This window comes from Ambystoma mexicanum, chromosome 3q (genome assembly GCF_040938575.1).
Source record: "Ambystoma mexicanum isolate Mex_15411 chromosome 3q, UKY_AmexF1_1, whole genome shotgun sequence".
Lineage (NCBI taxonomy): Eukaryota > Metazoa > Chordata > Amphibia > Caudata > Ambystomatidae > Ambystoma > Ambystoma mexicanum.
Genome location: NC_090926.1, coordinates 352,879,493 through 352,899,667, shown reverse-complemented (window position 1 = coordinate 352,899,667; position 20,175 = coordinate 352,879,493).

Sequence of the window (20,175 nt, the reverse complement as noted above, 5' to 3'; positions counted from 1 at the left end):
TGTAGTCCTCAAAAGGGGGCAGCGGCAGAGGGGGCCACGCCGCCGGGCCTCCTCGCAACGAGAGCACTCAGAAAAATAAAATAAAAGCAGATCTTAAACAGATCTCAGCAGTGCCTCCAACTTGTCGGGGGGAAATTCTCCCGGGGTCAGCTGGGCCGTCCGCGGACCTCCGGGCAGGGAGGCCCCAACTCCTCCCGCGTATCCCAAAAATGAGTATGAGACACACACAAGAAGCAAGGTGGTTCTGCTGTTTATTAAACAACGGCAGGGATGGGTCTAGGATCGTACGCGTCCATCCTGACTCTCGAAATTCGTGGGGCTCGCAGGCCCTTTTTGCCTCAGTATGACGTGCTACTTGCGTCACCTGGGAAAGTTAGCAAAAAACCTATCGCCACTCTGGATTGGTTCCTCGAGTGGTAGAGTTAGTATAGCACACGTATAGAGGAGATTGTTAGTGGTTAAGGGTCAGTCAGGTGGTATACTTGGGCTGTCCCTTCTATTAGATACATGAAAATTGTTACACAAAGACCCCTGATGATTGGCTAATGTTAATGGCGTCAGTGATGAGTGCCCCATGTTCTGATTGGTCCACTCGCGAGCCCCCCAGCCTGGGACCATCGTTGTTCCCAGCTCGCGGTGTACCTGTCATTTGCAACAATATGTAACTATGTGTTTGTGCAGACAATACGTGGATTTGCTCATATGCTTGAGAGCAGACTATTCCCACCGCCGTAGGTGTCCATTCAGTCATTTCATTGTTGCAGCCCGTGTCTCAAAACCTGGGACCCAGGCGACTTCTCCCTCCTGGGTCTGGCACCCTGTCAGGTTCGGCTTGGTCACGTGAGGAGAGACCGTGGTTGAGGCAGAATTCTGCACATTTAAAATTGTATTTGCCTCTGCGTGTCTGGCTTAGTTTGCAGGTGTGACCTTGGCTTCGGCTTGTGGCATGCGAGTTGTAACATTGCCCCCTTGGCTGTCAGTTCTCGCTGGGCTCATTCTGCAGGGTCAGCAATTGTACTCTTGCTCGTTCAATGTTCGTGGAGGCTCTTGGTTGCGGCCTACTTGGACCTGGTGCATAGGTGGGGATGTTTGATGCACGGCACTTTATGTTACGTTATCATATTGCTTCATCTCCAGTATCATGTCTTCGTTGCATTTCTCATCGCAATGCATGGGTTAGGAGAAGCGTCAGCAAGCATTTTAGATGAGTTCTTTGCGCGTCTTGCGTTTCTGCATTTTGAAAAACCTATGTGAAAAATAATAAAGATGCGCGTCAGTGGGTGTGTCTGTCACCTACGTCATAGCACTGAATATGTTCTTCGTGTGGATTGGTGTGGGAGTGTCTAGTGTGCATGGTTGCACGGGTGTTCTGACCGTTGGCTAGGTCGTCATGGCATCTCTAACGATGTGTTTATTTACTGTTGGATGGTTCAGTCGAGTTCATCCATGCCGCAGGTGTCAGCTTGGACTGGGCCGGCTGGTGGGCACATCTGTATGTTCCTGTACCAGGGTATTTGGTCGTCTGGTAGATAGGCAAATTCCTCTTGAGGCGGGTGTCTGGGCCGCGATCCTCTAGGCCAGGGGCGTGAGGGGATTGGTGGGAGTCTTTTGTCCCATTCTCCCACTTCAACCTGGATGTGAGAGATGTCTTTGAACTGTTAGGTTTGATCCCGGCAGAGGGAATCCTGGATGTGAGAGATATTTTTGAACTTTGAAATAAGCACTGTGCTTGAAACTACATTTACGAAGAGGCCTTGGTGTAGGAGATAAAAAGTGGCATTTGAAGAAAGAAGGTCGAAGTGTTCATGCCAAGTTAAGAGCAAAAGCCTTGCAGTTTCGAAGGTTTTCGACAGCCGAAGGAAAGTGAAAGGAGGCTCGAGCCCAACAGAGGGAAACCTGTACTGAATTGTGGTAATCAAAAGGAAACAAACTTTTGTTGAAGTGTATTACAAGCTAAAAGGTGACCCGGGCTGGAGTGAGAGAATGCCGAGAGGTCCAGCAGATAAACTAGTGACTTTTCGTGGAAGGCCATGTGGGCCCTGATCCACGAAATGTGTTGCAAGGTCCAAGTGTGCCACCTTAACACATGCTACAAAATGTGGGGAAGGGAGTTTGTTCAGCCATACTGACATTTCTTTTGAACACTGATTTTCCTTTTTGCATTAAACATTGCCTTTACACATGTATTATATTGGAAAGAGGGTAGGCATTAGGTTTATTGGTATAGGCCATTTTATTTTGACAAAGCACTGACTAGGACTGGATTTTCTTTTTGTTTGATGGTCGAGAATGCCCCCCATCTTAGTTTTAGGGCAAGATAGGAGTTTTCCAACCCCTTTTAAACCATCAATAAAGGTTTTGAAACTTGCAACTCTTGTGTCAGTATCTACTTGTGTTACCATGCCTCACTCACAAGGCTTATGAAGATATTCCAGATGAACACAAAATATTTAGCAAGACCGCCATGATAATGGCATCTATATTTACACCAGGACTCCAAGCCGCAGTAAATGCCAAGTGGTTGCAGATCACCAGGTGGGAAATTCTGCAGACGATCAATGCAACTGTAAAATAAATCAATGCAATCAAAGAGGAATTGAAAGCCATCAGGCTGATGACCCTTCAGAACAAGTATGTTCTGGACCTGATAACAGCCATGAAAGGAGTAATTTGTGCCAAGGTCAGGCCATCTTGCTGTATGTTCATACCATCTCATGATTGAGAAAATGGAACACTGACAGAAGCAATAACGATGCTAACAACCCTGCACACAAAGATGGAAAAGGAAGCCGATGAGACGGCAGGAGATGACTGGTTCTCATTTCTGTTTTCATGCATTTCATCTTGGTTGGTGAATGCTTTCAAATTAATCAGAGCAATACTAGTGTTAGTGTTGCTAGGATTATGTCTCATAAGGATAATTTTGGGACAATGTCAGAAGACAGCCAAGAAGGCAATTGGGATGAAGATAATGATTGACATTAACAGTGACACAGATGAAAAAATGCAGATAGAAGAAAGTACTTGAGAAAACATCAAAAGGAATTCTCTTGCACCTCCCAGAACAAAGTTCTACTATCCCCAAGATCAGAAGAAATATGTGGGACGATGGATATTCTGCAGGGGATTGTTGTCCTATGACCTGGAATGTGGATGAACATATAAAGAATGTTAGTCACCTGAGTGGGCTTACAAAGATATGGGTCCCAAAGAAAGAAAATATAATGATATAGTAGAAGATGAAGCAGGAATTGTAGAGGAGGATATGAAAAGTGTAGTTGGAAATTTGACCAGAGGGGGGAATATAGAAGAGCAGGCGGACATGTGTTCTCTGGTCTCCACCCCTCACCACCGTCATATTGGAATGGCAGATCGAGAGGTACAATTGGAAACTCATGTATGAATTCATGCAATATTCCTGTACTACTTTGAGTTTATGAGAGACAAAATGCACTCAGACAACCATTCAGAATATACCCTCATGTCGAGACAGTGGAAGGCTGCTCTCGGAAACGATGCCCACTGCCAAGATGCCAAAATGCGGATATGGGTAATATGGATGAACTCTAAGTAAAGTCTGATGACAACAGAATGAAGTCATAAAGAAGATGTATGAACATACACTGAAGCGATATGAAAAAACTCAAGATTGACAATGTAACTGAAGCATTCAAAGAAATATGTACCTAAAGATCAAGCGATTGTGAATATAAGAAGGTGAAGCAACCTGCAGATCAATATCTGTAAATGTGTTCTAATGCAAGGTAGAAGAGACATATAGAAGCTTGCTAAAAAGCAGTACATATTCGTAACGTTTAGGACGGCCATTGGAAGAAAATGGATGAAGGCCTGTGTTAAGAATCAACCCTGCTACCACAAAATAGCCTAGGATTGTACATTCAAGAACTGATGAAGAAGCTAGTTTTGTGTGCAGAAAAAGGGAGTACCTTGACCTGGAATCAAAGAAGCATTTTCAAGAGATGTGTGCAAGGCACAAAGGGAGTCGAACGAATAGACCATGTGCGTAAAACATATTTTTGTTAAGATTAGGAGAAGCAAGGACATTTGCAGGCGCCAAGTGCTGAACAACCACGAAGACAAAAGCTTATGTGAAGTGGAGTAAGCAAGTCTCTAGAGGTAAAGAGAAGCCACAATGCCCAGCATAACAGAATGAAATAGCAGTAATTGAGAGGCTGAAATGGAAAAATCATGGTCTCCTAACACGTGGCTCAGAAGTCAAAGACAAGGGCTATTCATTAAAGCCAGATGGAGATAGTCTTGTACCCATACGCCCTTAAATATTCCATAACAGTGAGCAGACTACAAATGGTAGGACTTGGCAAAGGTTCAGGTCGATGAAATGTGATGGACTAATTAGAAAAGAAATTGACGGAGCTCAAACACCTAGGTTGCATTTTCAGTCACATGCTGTTAGCCTAGCTGAACGTCCAAGGTTGGTTGGGGTTACCAACCAATCATAATCCTGCCACACACTTTTACATACAGTGTTGCATCTATTAGTCCGCTGCCATATTCGCTGCTATAATCAGTATATATATTGTTAATCTGTATTCGTATAATACCGTCCTGTTATGAATATTGGCCTAAATCCATTCGCATTGCACAGAAAACCATGTTTGAAATGTTCCGATTTCTGATCAACTTCGCCGCCATTTTAAGAACCATCCGCCATCTTGATTTTAACTCTTGCTTTGTGTCCTAAAATGGTGGACTGCGTTTTCAACTACAACCGAGCCGAATGACCTTTGAGTTACATCAAAATTTAGTCTGCCGAGAGCAGAATATTTGTTCTGTGCAAAGAAACCTTGCGACTCGTATGAAATGCAATCTAAGTGTTATCTGCGCTCACAAGCCTCATCCTCTTATAAACAACAAGACAATGTAGAACAAACTCAGACCGTGTGTTTTTGCTGAACTTGTTAAATATGATAAACAATATTGTCATATTTGTCATGTGAACTGGGCACAAACCCTAGCATGTAAATTATTAGTTGGAGAGGGGCTGGACGATGATTGGAATAATGTATAAAAGAGCCTGCATTAAGATGTCCAGCACCCTCACCCCTCTGTCTGCTGGTACACAATGCGAGGTGATGGAAGCCAGATAGCTATCTGTTGTGCTTTGAAATCTGTACAGAAATAAAAGATACTTATATCTTTCGACCCGCGATTGGTGTATTTCATTTTGTGGTACTAAGCCTCGATATTTCTTTTGTCTTTCAGTACGACGTGTGTAGGAGTAGCCGAGAGTGTGTCCTACAGACAAGGGGCAGCCAAAGAGATATTAACTCGCAAATAATTCTATATGTAGTTGGGTTCCCCTAATCCAATCCCTCCTGTGAATTGGTTTTACAAAATGCCACACAGGATGATGTCACAAATGTATGAAAAAGTATATAAACTCTGAACAAACAAGATAGAATGTGAATCCGCATGCATCTATTTTGATAGCTGTATTTCTCCCTGCTTTCTTTCATTGAGATTAAAGGAGCATTTTACCACCTTCCTTGCGTCTGTCCAGTTATTTGGTCTAAGATATTTACTGGCAATTCCATCTAGCGCATTGAGGATGCTTCAAAGTGATAGAGCACAATGGTTTTGCTTAATTGGTCAAAAAGGAACAGCAATGAATCCTATAAAATTGTAGCTTATCAGAATGGAGCAAAAAGCCACCAGTCCTTCACAAATTCTCGTACATCAGGGGGAGTGGAGGATTTGGCTCCAAGTACCACCCAACAGCTCGTCAAGCCCTGGCGACCCACGGCTGACCTCACTTAGCACCTCACTTCTGCGCCACTCTCCGTGCTGGAGGTGGTTTTTGAATGAATGGCTGTGTTGCTTCCAAACTGGATCCCTCAGGAACTACTACCAAACAGGAGTAGTGCCACGGCAGAACACACTTGGCAACACACTCCTGTCAATGCCTTCATGATAAGCTTGGTAACTGCCTGGCTGGCAGGCTGGCATGCACTTATACCTCACTTGCTAGTCACCTATGGTGGCGGGCAAAAGTATGGGTCCCAAAGAAAAGAAAATATGATGATATGGTAGAAGATGGATCAGGAATTGCGGAGGAGGTGAAGAGTGTGGTTGAAAATTTGACCAGAGGGGGTAATGTAGAAGAGCAGGCGGACACTTTTTCCCTGGTATCTGCCCCCTCACCACATTGGAATAGCAGATAGAGAGTGTTTGTGCCCTCCCTGACTTATACGTGTAGAAAAGAATAAAACAGACACTCCCTGCACAGGGAATAAGGCACAAAAGAGCAGGCTGCGACAGTTCAAGGAAAAGTTTATCTAGATCTCCGAGAGCACTCTGAACACATCAAAGTTACACCATATTATATAGTACATTGGCATATTTAACACATGATGCTACGTTGGACCCGGATTGGTCAGCCAGGTTGGTGTCTTAGGTGTGGGCATCATCTCTTCCTCCGGGTTGGTTGCTTACTTGGTGGGAGGATTGACGTCAGACATCTGTACTCCGGATGGGTGAAGGTCAGGTCGCTGTGAAACATGGTGGTCACCATCTAAGCTAAGAAAATACATTCTAAATAATGCATGCACTAAATAATGGCTGATCAAAAGACACTCAGTAGTTTATCATGTCACTATACAAATCACAGGTATCTATAACATCTGACACGTTTGGGTTATACGGCTCACAGGTTTACGAGTCTTGACCACTATAATACTGTCATTGAACTGTAGGGTTAGTCTCACAAGAATCTCAGGTATGTGGCATATGTTAGTATTGGGCACGATATACTGCAGCAGGAGTCGAATGTTAGTTGGGGGTCTGTTGGGTGGGCTTCATAGCATGGCCAGCGGTCTGGCACATGAAAGAGATAACTTGCTGGGACACAGGGTTAGAATGGCAATATGTTTCAACTGGCGAGGGTGAGAGGGCAAGGACACTTTTGTGGAGATGGACGAGCTTTGAGCTTGGCTCATGCTGGTTCACATGCAGGACAGTGATCTCTGAGGAAAAGAGATGTGTTACATTTATTATTTGTTGCAAGCATCTCCGGCTTCAGCGTGAGAATGGAGCTGCAGAGTTTTCCAGTCAGAGTGGGAACAAGGGTGGGGGCCATGTGCTCCGAGCTGCTGCGGCGGGGAAAAGGGAGAGAGGCATTTTGTACTATCGCAGTGAGGCCTGGTCACCAAGGTGGAGTCGAAAGGGGATACAAAAAATGGATGCCCAGTGTCCTGCTCGGTGGTCCCATCTACGCGAATGTAACCCAAAGTTAACATCGCGTAAGGGCGAGGGGCGTACCCACCACTAGAGGCACTTGGACCGAGTTTTGTACTGAGAAGAGATGGCAGAGAGGGGCCCATTGGCCCCTCGCTCGCACACAAGAGCTACAATTGGAAACCCATGTATGAATCCATACAATATTCCTGTACCACGTCGAGTGTATGAGAGACGAAATGCACTCAGACAACCATTCAGAATATACCCTTACGTTGAGGCAGTGGAAAGTTCCCATCAGGAAGGATGCCCACTGCCAAGATGCCAAAATGCGGCTATGGGTAATATGGATGAACTCCAAGGAAAGTCTGACTACAATAGAATTGTGTCATAAAGAAGATGTATGAACCTATGCTGAAACAATATGAAAAAACTCCAAATTGATGATGTAACTGAAGCACTAAGAGAAACATGTACCTAAAGTTGAAGCGATTGTGAATATGAGAAGGTGAAGCAACCTGCCGATCAATAACTGTAAATACGCTGTAAGGCAAGGTAGAAGACACATATAGAAGCTTGCTTAAAAGAGGTATGTGCATAATGTTTAGGACACACATTGGAAGAAAATGGACGAAGGCCTGTGCTAAGAATCAGCCCTGCTACCACAAAATATGAGCCTAGGATTGTAAATTGAAGAACTGATGAAGAAGCTGGTTTTGTGTGCAGAATAAGGGAGTACCTTGGCCTGGAATGAAGGAGGCTATTTCAAGAGATGGGTCAAAGCACAAAGGGAATCGAAGGAACAGACCATGCGTGTAAGACATTTCAGCTAAGATTAGGAAAAGCAAGGTAATTTGCAGGTGCCAAGTGCTGAACAACCACAAAGGCAAAAGCTTATGTGAGGTGGAGTGAGCACGTCTCTAGAGGCCAAGAGAAACAATGACACCCAGCATAACAGAATCAAAAAGCTGTAATTGAGAGGCTGAAATGGACAAAATCATGGTCAAGCCGAAGACAAGGGCTATTCATTAAAGTCAGATGGATATATTTATGTGCCCATGCTCCCTTAAATGATCCAGAACTGTGAGCAGACTACGACGTCAATTACAAATGGTAGGCCTTTGCAAAGTATTAGGTCAATGAAATGTGATGGACTAATTGAGAAAACAAAGAACAAATTGATGCAGCTCGAACATCTAGGTTTCGTTTTCGTTCAGGTGCTGCTAGCCAAGCCGAAAATCCAAGGTTAGATGGGGTTGACAACCAGTCGTAAGCCTGCCACGCACTTGTGCATACAATCTTGCCTTTATTAGTCCGCTGCCATATTCTCTGCTATAATCAGTATATGACGTGTGTAGCAATAGCTCAGGGTGGCACCTACAGACAAGGGGCAGCCAATGAGATATTAACTCATAATTCTATATGTAGATGTCTTCCCCTAATCCAGTTCCTCCAGGGAATAGGTTTTACAAAATGCCACATAAGATGATGTCACAAATGACATATGAAAAAGTATATAAACTCTGTACAAACAAGAGAGAATGTGAATACTCATGCATCTATTTTGATAGCTGTATATCTCCTTGCTTTCTTTCATTGAGATGGAAGCAGTATTTTACCATCTTCCTTAGGTCTGTCCGCTTATTTGGTCTAACATATTTTCTGGTAATTCCATTTAGCGCATAGAGGACACTCCAAAGTGCTAGCGCACAGTGGGTTCTCGTATCAGTCTAAAAAAACAGCAATGCATCCAATAAAATAGTAGCTTATCAGAATGTAGCAAAAAGCTGCCAGTCCTTCACAAATTCTCGTACGTCAGGGGAGATGAGAAATTGGCTCCAAGTACCACCAGACAACCCATGGCTGACCACACTTGCACCTCACTTCCGTGGCATCCCCGCGCGAAGTGGTTTTTGAATGAAGGTCTGTAATGCTTCCAAACAGGTTCCCTCAATAACTGCTACCAAACAGGAGTATTGCCACGGCTAAACATACTTTTGAAATTGAAATTGGTCATAAATAACGCGCTTCATACCCGGGGATCAAACCTGTGCTGCTCCGTGTCGTCTTGCTTCCAAAGTGAGCGCGTTGCCCTTGAACTATCCCCCCAGGCACCACACTCATGTCAATGCCTTATCTGATAAGCTTGGTAACTGCCTAGCTGACAGGATGACATTCACTTATAACCTCACTTGCTCCATGTTAGCTCCCACTCTTCAGTGGGCAGCTGTGTACCAAATGCTCTGCTCTAATCACCACTAATGCTTGCAGTTTTTTTCATGATCGGGGGTCAATGTGTGCAAAGAAAGAAAGGTTTACTTATTATGTACCCCTCTGCCCCACTCCTCCCACTGACCCCATACATCGCCTCACCACCCCCCCCCAAATACAAACCTCACACATCTGGGTCCTGCCTTTCCTCCACTCCAATGCTATTTTACAACTTTACTTTCAACACTGAAAGAAACACAGTGAAAGTAAACGTGCAGGTTTATGTACCCTCCCCTTCCCAATCACCCACCATTCACAACTATTAAGTGACATACCGAGGACCACAGTCCCCCCAACCGATTACCCTTACACACAGCTATACATGCAGCAATTTAAAGTTAATCATGCTTAGTTGCAGAAGACAAACGCTGATCACACCGGTGCAGGGCTATGGGACATTTCGGGAATGAGCCTTCTGCCCCAAGCAGTTAATTCAAATAAACAAAAGCAAACCAGGGCCCGACAGATAGCTCAGCAAGATGTGACACTGGAGTGTTCCCAGCAGGGCCCAGGTCTGAATCCTCAGTAGGGAGCAGCAAAAAACAAAGGTCCTCTCTCCTGCCATCCAGGAATGGATATAAGAAGGTGTAGTTTGACATGGCCAGTTCCCAATAGGCCAGTACTACTGATCATGGACTGCAAAGCGACCCAATAGCTTTCGTGCTCCACCCTGCTGTGGGGGTCCACCAGCAATTGGTAGGAGTTTCAGCTATGTGGACCCAGGCACCCCATGCAGTAGGTACTAGTAGTTCTCTAGTGGGCATGTTACTAATGGTCAGTAGGGAAATGCCTAGAGGACCACCCCCAACAAAACACTCTGGGATGGTCTTGAGGAGCAGACTGAGGACTGTGTGTACTGACAGATGGTTGTTTTGACGAAATGTATGCGACCAATATGCTTGAAGATTTACACATTGCTGACAAGTGTTGACGCAGTGTCCACATTCTACTTCTGCAGTTCACTGTAACAAATCCAGAATTGCAAACGTGGCCACTTTTTTCCTTTGGCCGCAGGGACTCTTTGGTTGCAAGCCTACACTGCTGCCTACACTAACCTAGCCCTCTCCAACTCCACTTCAAATGAGCCCCTGCACCACAACACAGCACTGCAGAAGGAGAACCCCTCCCTCCACCCACACACAATCCTTTCCAAGGGACGTAAAGCCCGGAGGATGGCATTCTACAAAGACTGCTCCCACCCACATGAACAGCGCCTCCCAGGAGAACCTTCAGAACAGCAAACTAGCCCACAGTACTGTAAGTGGGGTGAGAAATGGAGAGGGTGGCTGAAACGTGGGGGTGTGCCCTAAATTATGAGCGTGGCTTGAATTTTCCCCAGCACGGGACAATAAAAAAGATTTTTTTTTTTTAATTTATTTTTTTTATTAACTGTCCCGCGCTGGGTGTTGACCCAAGCCCTGCCGGTGGCATGCCAGTGTCGAGCTGCACTGTGCTGCTTCATTGGTGTTCAATTTATTTTGTTTCATTCAATAGACTTTGTCAAGCAGTCTATTGAATGAAAGCATTGGATTTCACATTTCAGCACCTACGAAACAGCACAGTGCGATGTGGCACTGGCTTAGCATCGGTAGGGTTCGGTTTGAATACCAAGCACATGGCAATAACAAAAAAGTTTTTTTTTTATTGTACTGTGCTGGAGATTCAAACCCGAGGCCTGTTGCTGAAACACCAGTGTTGCAGTGCGCTGTTCTATTTCATAGGTGCACAATTTCTTTTGTTTTATAAAACAGACGGCACAGTTAAGTTACAGGCTTTATGTGTTAAGGATGGTGTCTATGAATGAAACAAAGGAAATCCACCACCAATAGGACAGTGCAACATGCCTCTGGCTAGTCACCGGCAGTGCGCGGCGCATGGAAAGAAGGAAAAAGTGGTTGTAGGGTCTGCTGGGGATAGTGTGAGCCCTGGCAGAGGCCCAGCTCGATTGAGGTTTTGGGAGACTGCAGGGGCTCAGCCCTGGCCCACTTAAAGCCTTGCTAGCCTACCATCTTGCAGACATGGGGCCACACCATTCTAATATGGACAAAGACACTACAGGGTCGGCGCTACTGCAGAACCCCACCTACCGAGCAGAAAAATACCACAAATCGCGCTGCCCCTCTACCTCTATGCCAACCCTTCACTTTGGTGGCACCCACTGGTCTACGCAGGTCCCCTTCATCTATTTGTATGCTATTACACTAGCTAGCACTAGGTTATTTGTATTTTGTTTATTTGTAACGTGCACCGTCAGGCCGGAGGCATCAGGGCGCAACTTAAGCAGGGTTAAAGTTACATACAGCGCATATAAGCAGACATAATTATAGGCACGAAGCGGATGTACATGCATAATAAGCAACGTGTATATCAATATACATATACATAATTTACAGAGCAACTAAGCAGAATGTACAACAGGCGAGCTAGTAGGGCTGTGGTGTGCATAGCATGTTTCAATGCTGATTGAAGAGCCATGATTTTGTTTTGGACTTGAAAGCATTTAACGAATCTTCAGATCTGATGGTGATAGGGAGGGCGTTCCATAGCTTTGAGGCAAGGACAGGGAAGCTTGTGCCCCCTGCTTTTTGAAGTTTGAACCTGGGGATCGATAGACAATAGGTTTGGGCAGTCCTTTGAGGTCGGGTAGGCGCATGGCAGGAAAGCCGACTGCAGAGGTATGGGCGGGGGGCCTTGTTGGCCAAGCATTTGTGTGTGAGGGCAAGTGATTTCAGAGTAATTGTCCGTTTGACAGCTAGCCACTGTAGGTTGGTTCTGGATTCAGAGATGTGGTGGTTTCGAGGGATGTTTAAGGCAGCTCTAATAGCGTTATTCTGGGTGATTTGTAATTTATTCAGCTTCCCATGGCTAGTTCCTAAGTAGAGGGCACTACCATAGTCAATCTTAGACATAATGAGGGTTCTGGCTAGTGTGACACTGTTGGGAGTAGTCAGAAAGGGCCTGCATGCTGCATTGAATTTGCAGGTGTATGCAGAGGCTGATCTGACTGCATTTGTTTGTCATGATGGTGATAGAGTAGCGTCAAGGTAAAAGCCTAAAGTTTTTGTATCTTTCGAGACTTGGATGGTGTTGCCATCAATGATAAATGACTGGTAGGATGGATCAAGTTTGCTGAGGTGTTGAGTAGTGCCCAGAATGAGAAGCTCAGTTTTATCGTCATTGAGGCAAACCTGGTGTTGGGCCATCCAGGCTTGGATGACCAGGTAGACGTCATTCAGGGCCTTGGTGTCAACTAAGTAGTCTCCAGTAATGGGAATGAGTATCTGGGTGTCATCGGCATAGTTTGTGTAGGAGACACCCAGATAGTCAAGTACATCAAAGAGAGGTTTAGTAAAGACATTATAGAGAGTAGGTGACACACAAGAACCCTGAGGGACGCCACAGTGAATTGGGGAGGGATCCGCAGCTGCAGACTGAGAAAAGACCCGCATAGATCTATTACTCAGAAAGGATTTGATCCAGGCCGTGGTTGACGGGGAGAAATGGGCAGCAGAGTGGAGGTGCCTGCATAAGATTTGGTGATTGACCAGGTCAAATGCTGCAGATAGGTCGAGGAGCAGTAACATGGCTAGTTTGCCCTTGTCCTTCAAGACTTCCATTTGTGTTTTGAGGTCTATCAGAGCCGTCTCTGTCCCGTGTCTAGGACAGAATCCCGATTGTCTAAGACATAGGAGATTATTGGATTCCAGGTGCTCGTGGATCTGCAGGTATGCTGCGCAGTCCAAGATTTTGAGTAGGAACGGGACGGTGGTTATGGGTCTGAAATTTGTAGGTATGCTTGGGTCTAAGGAAGGTTTTTTAAGCAGTGGGATCACCCATGCGTCCTTAAGGTTGTCAGGGACAATACAAGTTTTAAAGGATGAGTTGATAAAGGACGTAATGAAGGGGGCCAGGTCGTGGGCAGATTCCTTAACGATGGGAGCGGGGCACGGATCACCTTGGCAATTAGAAGGTTTGATCCTCAGGATGATGTTTTCCACCTCCGCAATGGTGAGTGGTGAGAAGGCAAAAGGTTTAGGAGAAGGTGAATCAGGCAAGAGAGCCCATGCAGGGGTGAGCGGGCGATTGTCCAGTTTCAGACTATCTTGTTTGACTTTAATTTTGGATTGCAGCATAGAGATTTTGCTCAGTAAGGCTGACTGAATGTTGGCACAACGTTTAATATCTTTAATGCAGGTGTCGGGGGGGAGGCTGGGGTTTCAAGCTCTTTTAGAATCTTAAAGAGTTCCTTAGTGTTCGAGTCAGCTTGCAGGATACGGTTATTGAAGAAGTATTTTTTTCGCAGCGATAATGGCTTCCTTGTAGGTGAGCGAGGCAAGGAAGAAGCTGTCTTTATGCACGTCTGAGGGGTGACTTTTCCAATGATTTTCGGCGCACCATTTAGCTTTACGGAGCACTCTTAGCTGTGGTGTGAACCAGGCGTTAAGATGTGCACGTGGTTTGGCCTTCCTGAGTTTGATAGGGGCAAGAGAATCTATAGCCGTGAGCATGCTACGGTTCTAGATGTCTGCTAGGGTGGTGGGATCGTTGCAAGAGTCTGTGGCCGCATTAAGAGAAGGGAGCAACAGAGGGAGGAGTTTCTCCTTGGTTATGTCCCTTTTATTTCTGGTGGGGAGGGCTGGAGCTATCAGAGTCGGGACACGGGGGGTGGCTTCAATATTGAAGGTGATGATTGATGATATGGTGGTCGGACCATAAGCAGGGGGTATTGGCAAGGACATTAATATTGCAGTTGGAGCTGGCTAACCAGTCAAGGGTCCTGCCTTTCGTATGAGTAGGTTCTTGAATGTGCAAGGTGAAACCAGAGTTGGTTAAAGCGTTTTCCAGGTCCAGTGCAATGGGATCTTTACGGTCACCAAGGCCCAGATTAAGGTCGCCTAGGATGATAATTTGAGAATTCGTTTTAGTATTGTCGAGGAGGAGGGTGGATATTTCGCCGACGAAGGATGGTGCAGGGCCTGGGGGCCTGTAGATGAGGTGGAGGGTGGCTGTTTGGTTGGGGGTCAGTGAGAGTTTGGCTGAAAGTAGTTCAGCTGACTCAAGTTGGGAATTAGTTGACACTCTTAGATCAAGAGAGTTTTTATGGATGAAGGCTACGCCGCCACCTCTGGCTTGGGCAGTGGTACGATCACATCGCGTGATACAGTAGTCGGGTGGTAAGGCAAGGGCCAGTGAGGGGCCGGATGCGGCATGTAACCAAGTTTCAGATATAGCAATAAATTCAAGGTCTGAGGATGTAATAAGGTCTGCGATGTCTAGTGCGTGCGCTGGAAGAGATCTGGCATTGATAAGGGCTCCCTTGATGAGAGGCGGTTTAGCCTTTGTAGTAGTAGATTTGCTATTAGTGGTTGGAGAGGGTGAGCATCGTAGTGTATGTAGTGTTCGCTTAGGGCTGTTACTGCGGGTAGGTTGTATGCGGAATCTAGCGCCTAATCTCTTGCTTCTGAGAGATAGGGAGCACGGTTGATTTGGAGTAGGTTTCCTGGCGAAGTGTTCCAGCCAGAGGGCTGGGTCATTGATATAGAGGTTGTTGATGTAATTTAGGCCTGACCAGATTTCCAAAACGAAATACCGCGATGATCAACAACATAAAAGACTGTATAGGATCTCATTTGTGCAGATTGTCTGTGAATCTTGGCATGTTAATTCAAAACAAGCGTTTGCTCTCATTGATATAACAAGGCTTGCTGTACACCCCTTTCCAAGTCAGTTTCTGTGTCACAGTCAGTAAGTGTTGTGACTTGTACCTGAACGGTTGGGGGGTTCGAGCCAATCCTCCAACTTCAAATTCTGAAAGTATTGTGAAAAATAATTACAATATTAATTACCGTAGCCACTCAAACATGCAAACCCTGGACAGAGTTTCTAAAATGAAAAAACTCCCGGGACCCCGGGACAGAGGGTGATATCGCCTGGCTGTCCCAGGAAAACTAGGACGTCTTGGCACCTGTTTGAGCGCACCCAGCACCGGCACACCTAGCACCTGCTGGTTGACTATGCCAAAACGTGATACCCCTCTTCCCTGTTGTGGGGGCTGCCTGGATCACCGGGCAGCCCCCGACGCTGGTGGTCGGGTGTCTGGGTGACAGGGCGCACAAGCACTCCTGAGAGCTGCAACCCTCCGCTTACTGGACCTCAGATCGCGTTGAGTCCTCGGACGGTATAGCCCCGCAACTCTGCGCCTGATGGGCACCTACGGCTATGTGTTACCCAAGCCAGTCCTTGGGCGGCGGCACCACCGCTCTGTTCGCTCCCTTTGCTACTCCAGGAGCGGATTGGGCACTCTGATCTTCCTTTCCTTCCAGCTGGCAGATTCTGGGCAGGCCACGATCCCTGCCACAGCAGTATTGGGGTTCACTAGAGGCCCCAGTGTCCTTTGTTGCAGCCCATCAGAGAGACAGGGCTGGATGGGGCACTCACCCCTCCGCTGCGTCTCGGGCAGATACCTGCACATGTCACCACAAGGGCGGTGACCACATGGAGGCACCCGCTGTTCAAAGCGGGCTCAGGCACACCTTGAACTGGCCCACTCTTCCTCTGGCCATGCAGTCCTACAGCTGCAGGAACACCGTTGCTTGGAGGCCATCCCCTTCTTTCAGGTCGCCACACAAGTCGGGGTCTATATTATTTTTTTTTTCCCGCTCTGCTCCGGAGAACATGTCTTCAGTGGCGGGCCCAGGTCTTATGGGGGAGGGAACACCGCAGCTCCTCACATCCAGAGGGACAGCAGCTGGTCACCCAGCATTTCTTTTTCCATGTGGCAGTCGCCGCTCTTCCTTTTCGCGGCCTACGGGTGGGGGAGGGGCAGCTCACCTTGTAGCGGCTGCAGCCACTCCACCTCTTCTTGGAGGAGCACACCTTCCCTCCTCAAGGGCCCAACGCCGCACCTTACCCTCCCCCCACTGGGGAATGGGCAGTGCCTCTCTATCGCGGCGCTGGCCGGCAACATCTTTTCCTCTTTTTTTTTTTTTTTTCACTGCGGCAGGCCCAGGGTATTTGAGGGCTGCCGAGGACTTCCTTCTGGATCACGGGCCCCGATTAGCATGGGCCCGCCTTCTGTTCGGGGGTGCAGGCTCCCCTTGGTGCGGCCAGGGGGGCCGCCGTGCATCTCATTGCGGCCGACGCCACCCTTTCCATTGTAGCAGCCGAGGCCGCGTGCATTTCTCCCTCACAGATGGGAGAGGGGCTAGCGGCTCACGCAGCCACGCGCTGCAGATGCTCCCTCACACGGGGTCGGGCAGCCGGCCCATCCCCGTCTCCATTGCGGGCCCAGTTGGGCGTGGGCCCGCCTCCTCCTGTTTCTTGCAGCGATATTTGCCGCACCTCGTCCGTGCGGCCGACGCCGCGGGGTACTGTCGCTCCCCATGGGGGTGGGGGGAGACAGTTTCCTCCTTGGTGGTGGGGGTGGGCAGACTCCCCACCTCATGCAGCCGACGCCGCAATCCTTTTGTTTACTGCAGCCGAAGCCGCGGGCAGCCCCCCGTCAGATGGGAGGAGGGGCAGCCTCGGCGTCAACTCCTTCACGGGCGACAGCCTGCCCCACCTCCCCGGGGGCACCAGGCGGCCTGCGTTGGGACACACAGGGCACTGGGCCATCCCCAGCATTCTATCACCTCCGACAGCCCGCAGTGGCACACGGGTCTGGACGTCCTCGTCGCCATTGTTGTGGGGGCTGCCCCGGATCACCAGGCAGCCCCCATACTCATGTCGGGGTCACCCAACAGGGTTCCTGGGGGGCGGCGGTCATGCCGCGCGTTCCTGTGTGGGGGTCACCTCACCCGCTCCGGATCACCGAAGCTAGACACGTGGCTGGGGACAGAAAGGGCTCTGATATGTTTGAGTTCAGTGCACCCAAGCAGAAAACTAAAAAACATCATGCACGTTGGCTCACAGTACACTACGCGGCCCATTCTACAGCACTCATTTTCAAATGAAGTCAATCCAATCTTTCACAGCCCCACTTCTCGTTGCCCTCTAAGTCATAGCTCTCAACTCACCCGCTTTTGGCGGGTGTCACCCGCCCTGTAAAGGGCTGACTCACCCGCCAAGCCTCCTGCACGCCCATTCATTCTAATGGGCGTCTCACCCGCCAAATACAAAATCGGGTGATTTCACCCGCCTTTGCAACACAAATGGTTGAGAGCTATGCTAAGTACATACAAAACCCTCGAGGCCACTTCCAGGCGGAGGGCATTTACACACTCGGGGCAATTTCACTGAAATTCCTGCTGCCGCTTATCCTTTCCCTAGCTACGCCCACCCCCACCCCCAAGCCCCAAACCCCATTTCAAGGCTTCAGTTCAAACTAGCCTTCAAAATATTCCTAGAAAGGCGGTATGTCATTCAGCCGGGCATTCACATTCAGCACGGCGATGGGTAAACCCCCGAACCCCCTACACACATACACATCATCGCAATAACCGTGCAGTAAAAGCAACCATGTAATCTGCCCGATTCTCCATCCAAGAAGCACTGTAATGAGGGAACATTGCACAGGCTAAGTTCAATGTCTTTCTCACTTAAGTAGTGCTCTGGTGACATCCAGTGGCATAGCGAGGAAGCAGCAGAAATAAAGAACCGCCTTTTCCACCACGGAGTTGTGTCACTAATTTGAAGACATTGTGACTCCTGTTCTTTCTACGCCCAGTGGTCGAAATGTACGAAAAGAAATAATGGAACTATGTTCCCTACTGGCCTGCACTGCTCCCCACAGACTACATTGCCGTGCCCCCTCCCATGCACAATAAAAAACCCAAAATACATGTGTCTTCTCTTTAAGGAAACGTCGTGTGCGGTGCACTGAAAGTGAAAGTTTCAACTTCTTCCTACACTTTAAAACGAAACCGCTCCGGAACGGTTTATTTTCAAAATAAATGTATAGGAACGATAAAACTTAATTAAAATAAGTAGAGGAGCACCACTCCCGCCCACTTCAACCACTGTCTACGCCTCCTCTGTGCACAATCTTATCCCTTCCTTTACCTCAGTGGGCAAGGTTGATCAAATTATTAAAAGCCGATTACAGATCCCTCATGCAGCCAAAATGCAATTCCCGCAGCAAGCAGCAGCATGGTCCCTTGCTTCATAGCCAGGAGTGCATAACATCATAATTACGGACGGTAAAGAGGAAGGGCTTCCAGTCAAGGGCATTGGTAAAATTACATAAGGTATGGACAAGTTGTCACAGCATAATACAGAAAGTTTCCTTTGGGCATGCGATTAATGCTGGGCTTCAAACTCCCCAGACCTGGGTTCACATCTCTGCAGCACCACCAAATAATATATATATATATATATATATATATATATATATATATATATATATATATATATATTTTTTTTTTTTTTTTTTTTTTTAACCAAAAGCATACATGGGTGTATTAGCTTATGTGCTCATCAGCGAGTGTCAGCTACTAAATGCATTTACAGTTCAACACTATAATGCACCCTCTGAACTTCAGCCCACCCCCAACATAATACAAACATTGCAACATAAACAAAATCTGGTTTTATATACTTATTTATTTATTTATTCGCATTTGTATAGCGCACTTGCAGCCCATGGACATCGAGGCGCTGTTACAAGTAAGTGTTGGATTCTTAATTCAGCAGATATGCATGAGACCAGAGGTCTTATGGATACAAAATTACATGCATAGTTGCCGGTGAGGCATGATATTCATATTACAGTAACAGAAAGCATTCAGGTACGTTTCATACAAAGAGCTTGGTTTTAACAGCTTTGCGGAAGGCTTGGTGGGATTCAATCATTCTGATGTGAGGTGGCAGTGCGTTCCAGTGGGTGGCGGCCCGAGTGGGAAAGCTGGCGCCGCCAGCGCGCACCTTGCGTGATTTGGGCGTGACAATCGTATTGGAATAGCACGTTCTTAATGGTCTGGTGGCATAATGCTTGGAGATTCTTTGGGTCAAGTATGGTGGAGCAAGTTCATGGAGGCATTTGTGGGTGAGGGCGAGTGTTTTGAAGACAATCCTCTCTTTCACCGGGAGCCAATGTGCCTGTCTTCTGACTTCTGAGATGTGGTCTTTTCTAGCGGTACCTGTGGCCGCCCTAAGTGCATTGTTTTGAACTAACTGAAGTTTGGCCAGGTTCTTGTTGGAGGTCCCAACGAGTAGGGCATTACAGTAGTCCAGCCTGGATCCAATTATTGCCCTAGCAATGGTGAGGCAATTCTGGCGTGACAGGAAAGGTCTGGCAGCGTTGAGGACTTTCGAGTAATAGGCTGAGGAGGAGGCAATGGCATTGACCTGTCTATCCATTGACAAGTCGGAGTCTAGGTAGGCACCATACTTGTAACTGAAGTACTGTAATAGCAATATGTGCACACAAGAAGGTAGACAACAATATTGCAGAAAATGATTCACTTTCAGTGGTTGAAGTGGGCGAGAGCAGTGCTCCTCTATTTAAAAAAAAAAGTTTTACTGTTCCTATACTTTTATTTTAAAAAGAAACCGTTACGGAATGGTTTACTTTTTTGAAAAAATGTAGGAAGAAGTTTAAACTTGCACTTCAGTGCACTACACTTAACATTCACTTAAACAGCAAATGTGTTGGTTTGGATTGCACGTGGGAGGGGTGTGGTGATGGCGTTTGTGGGAAGCAAGGGCAGGCCAGCAGGGGGGCATAGATTCACTACTTATTTTCGTACTTTC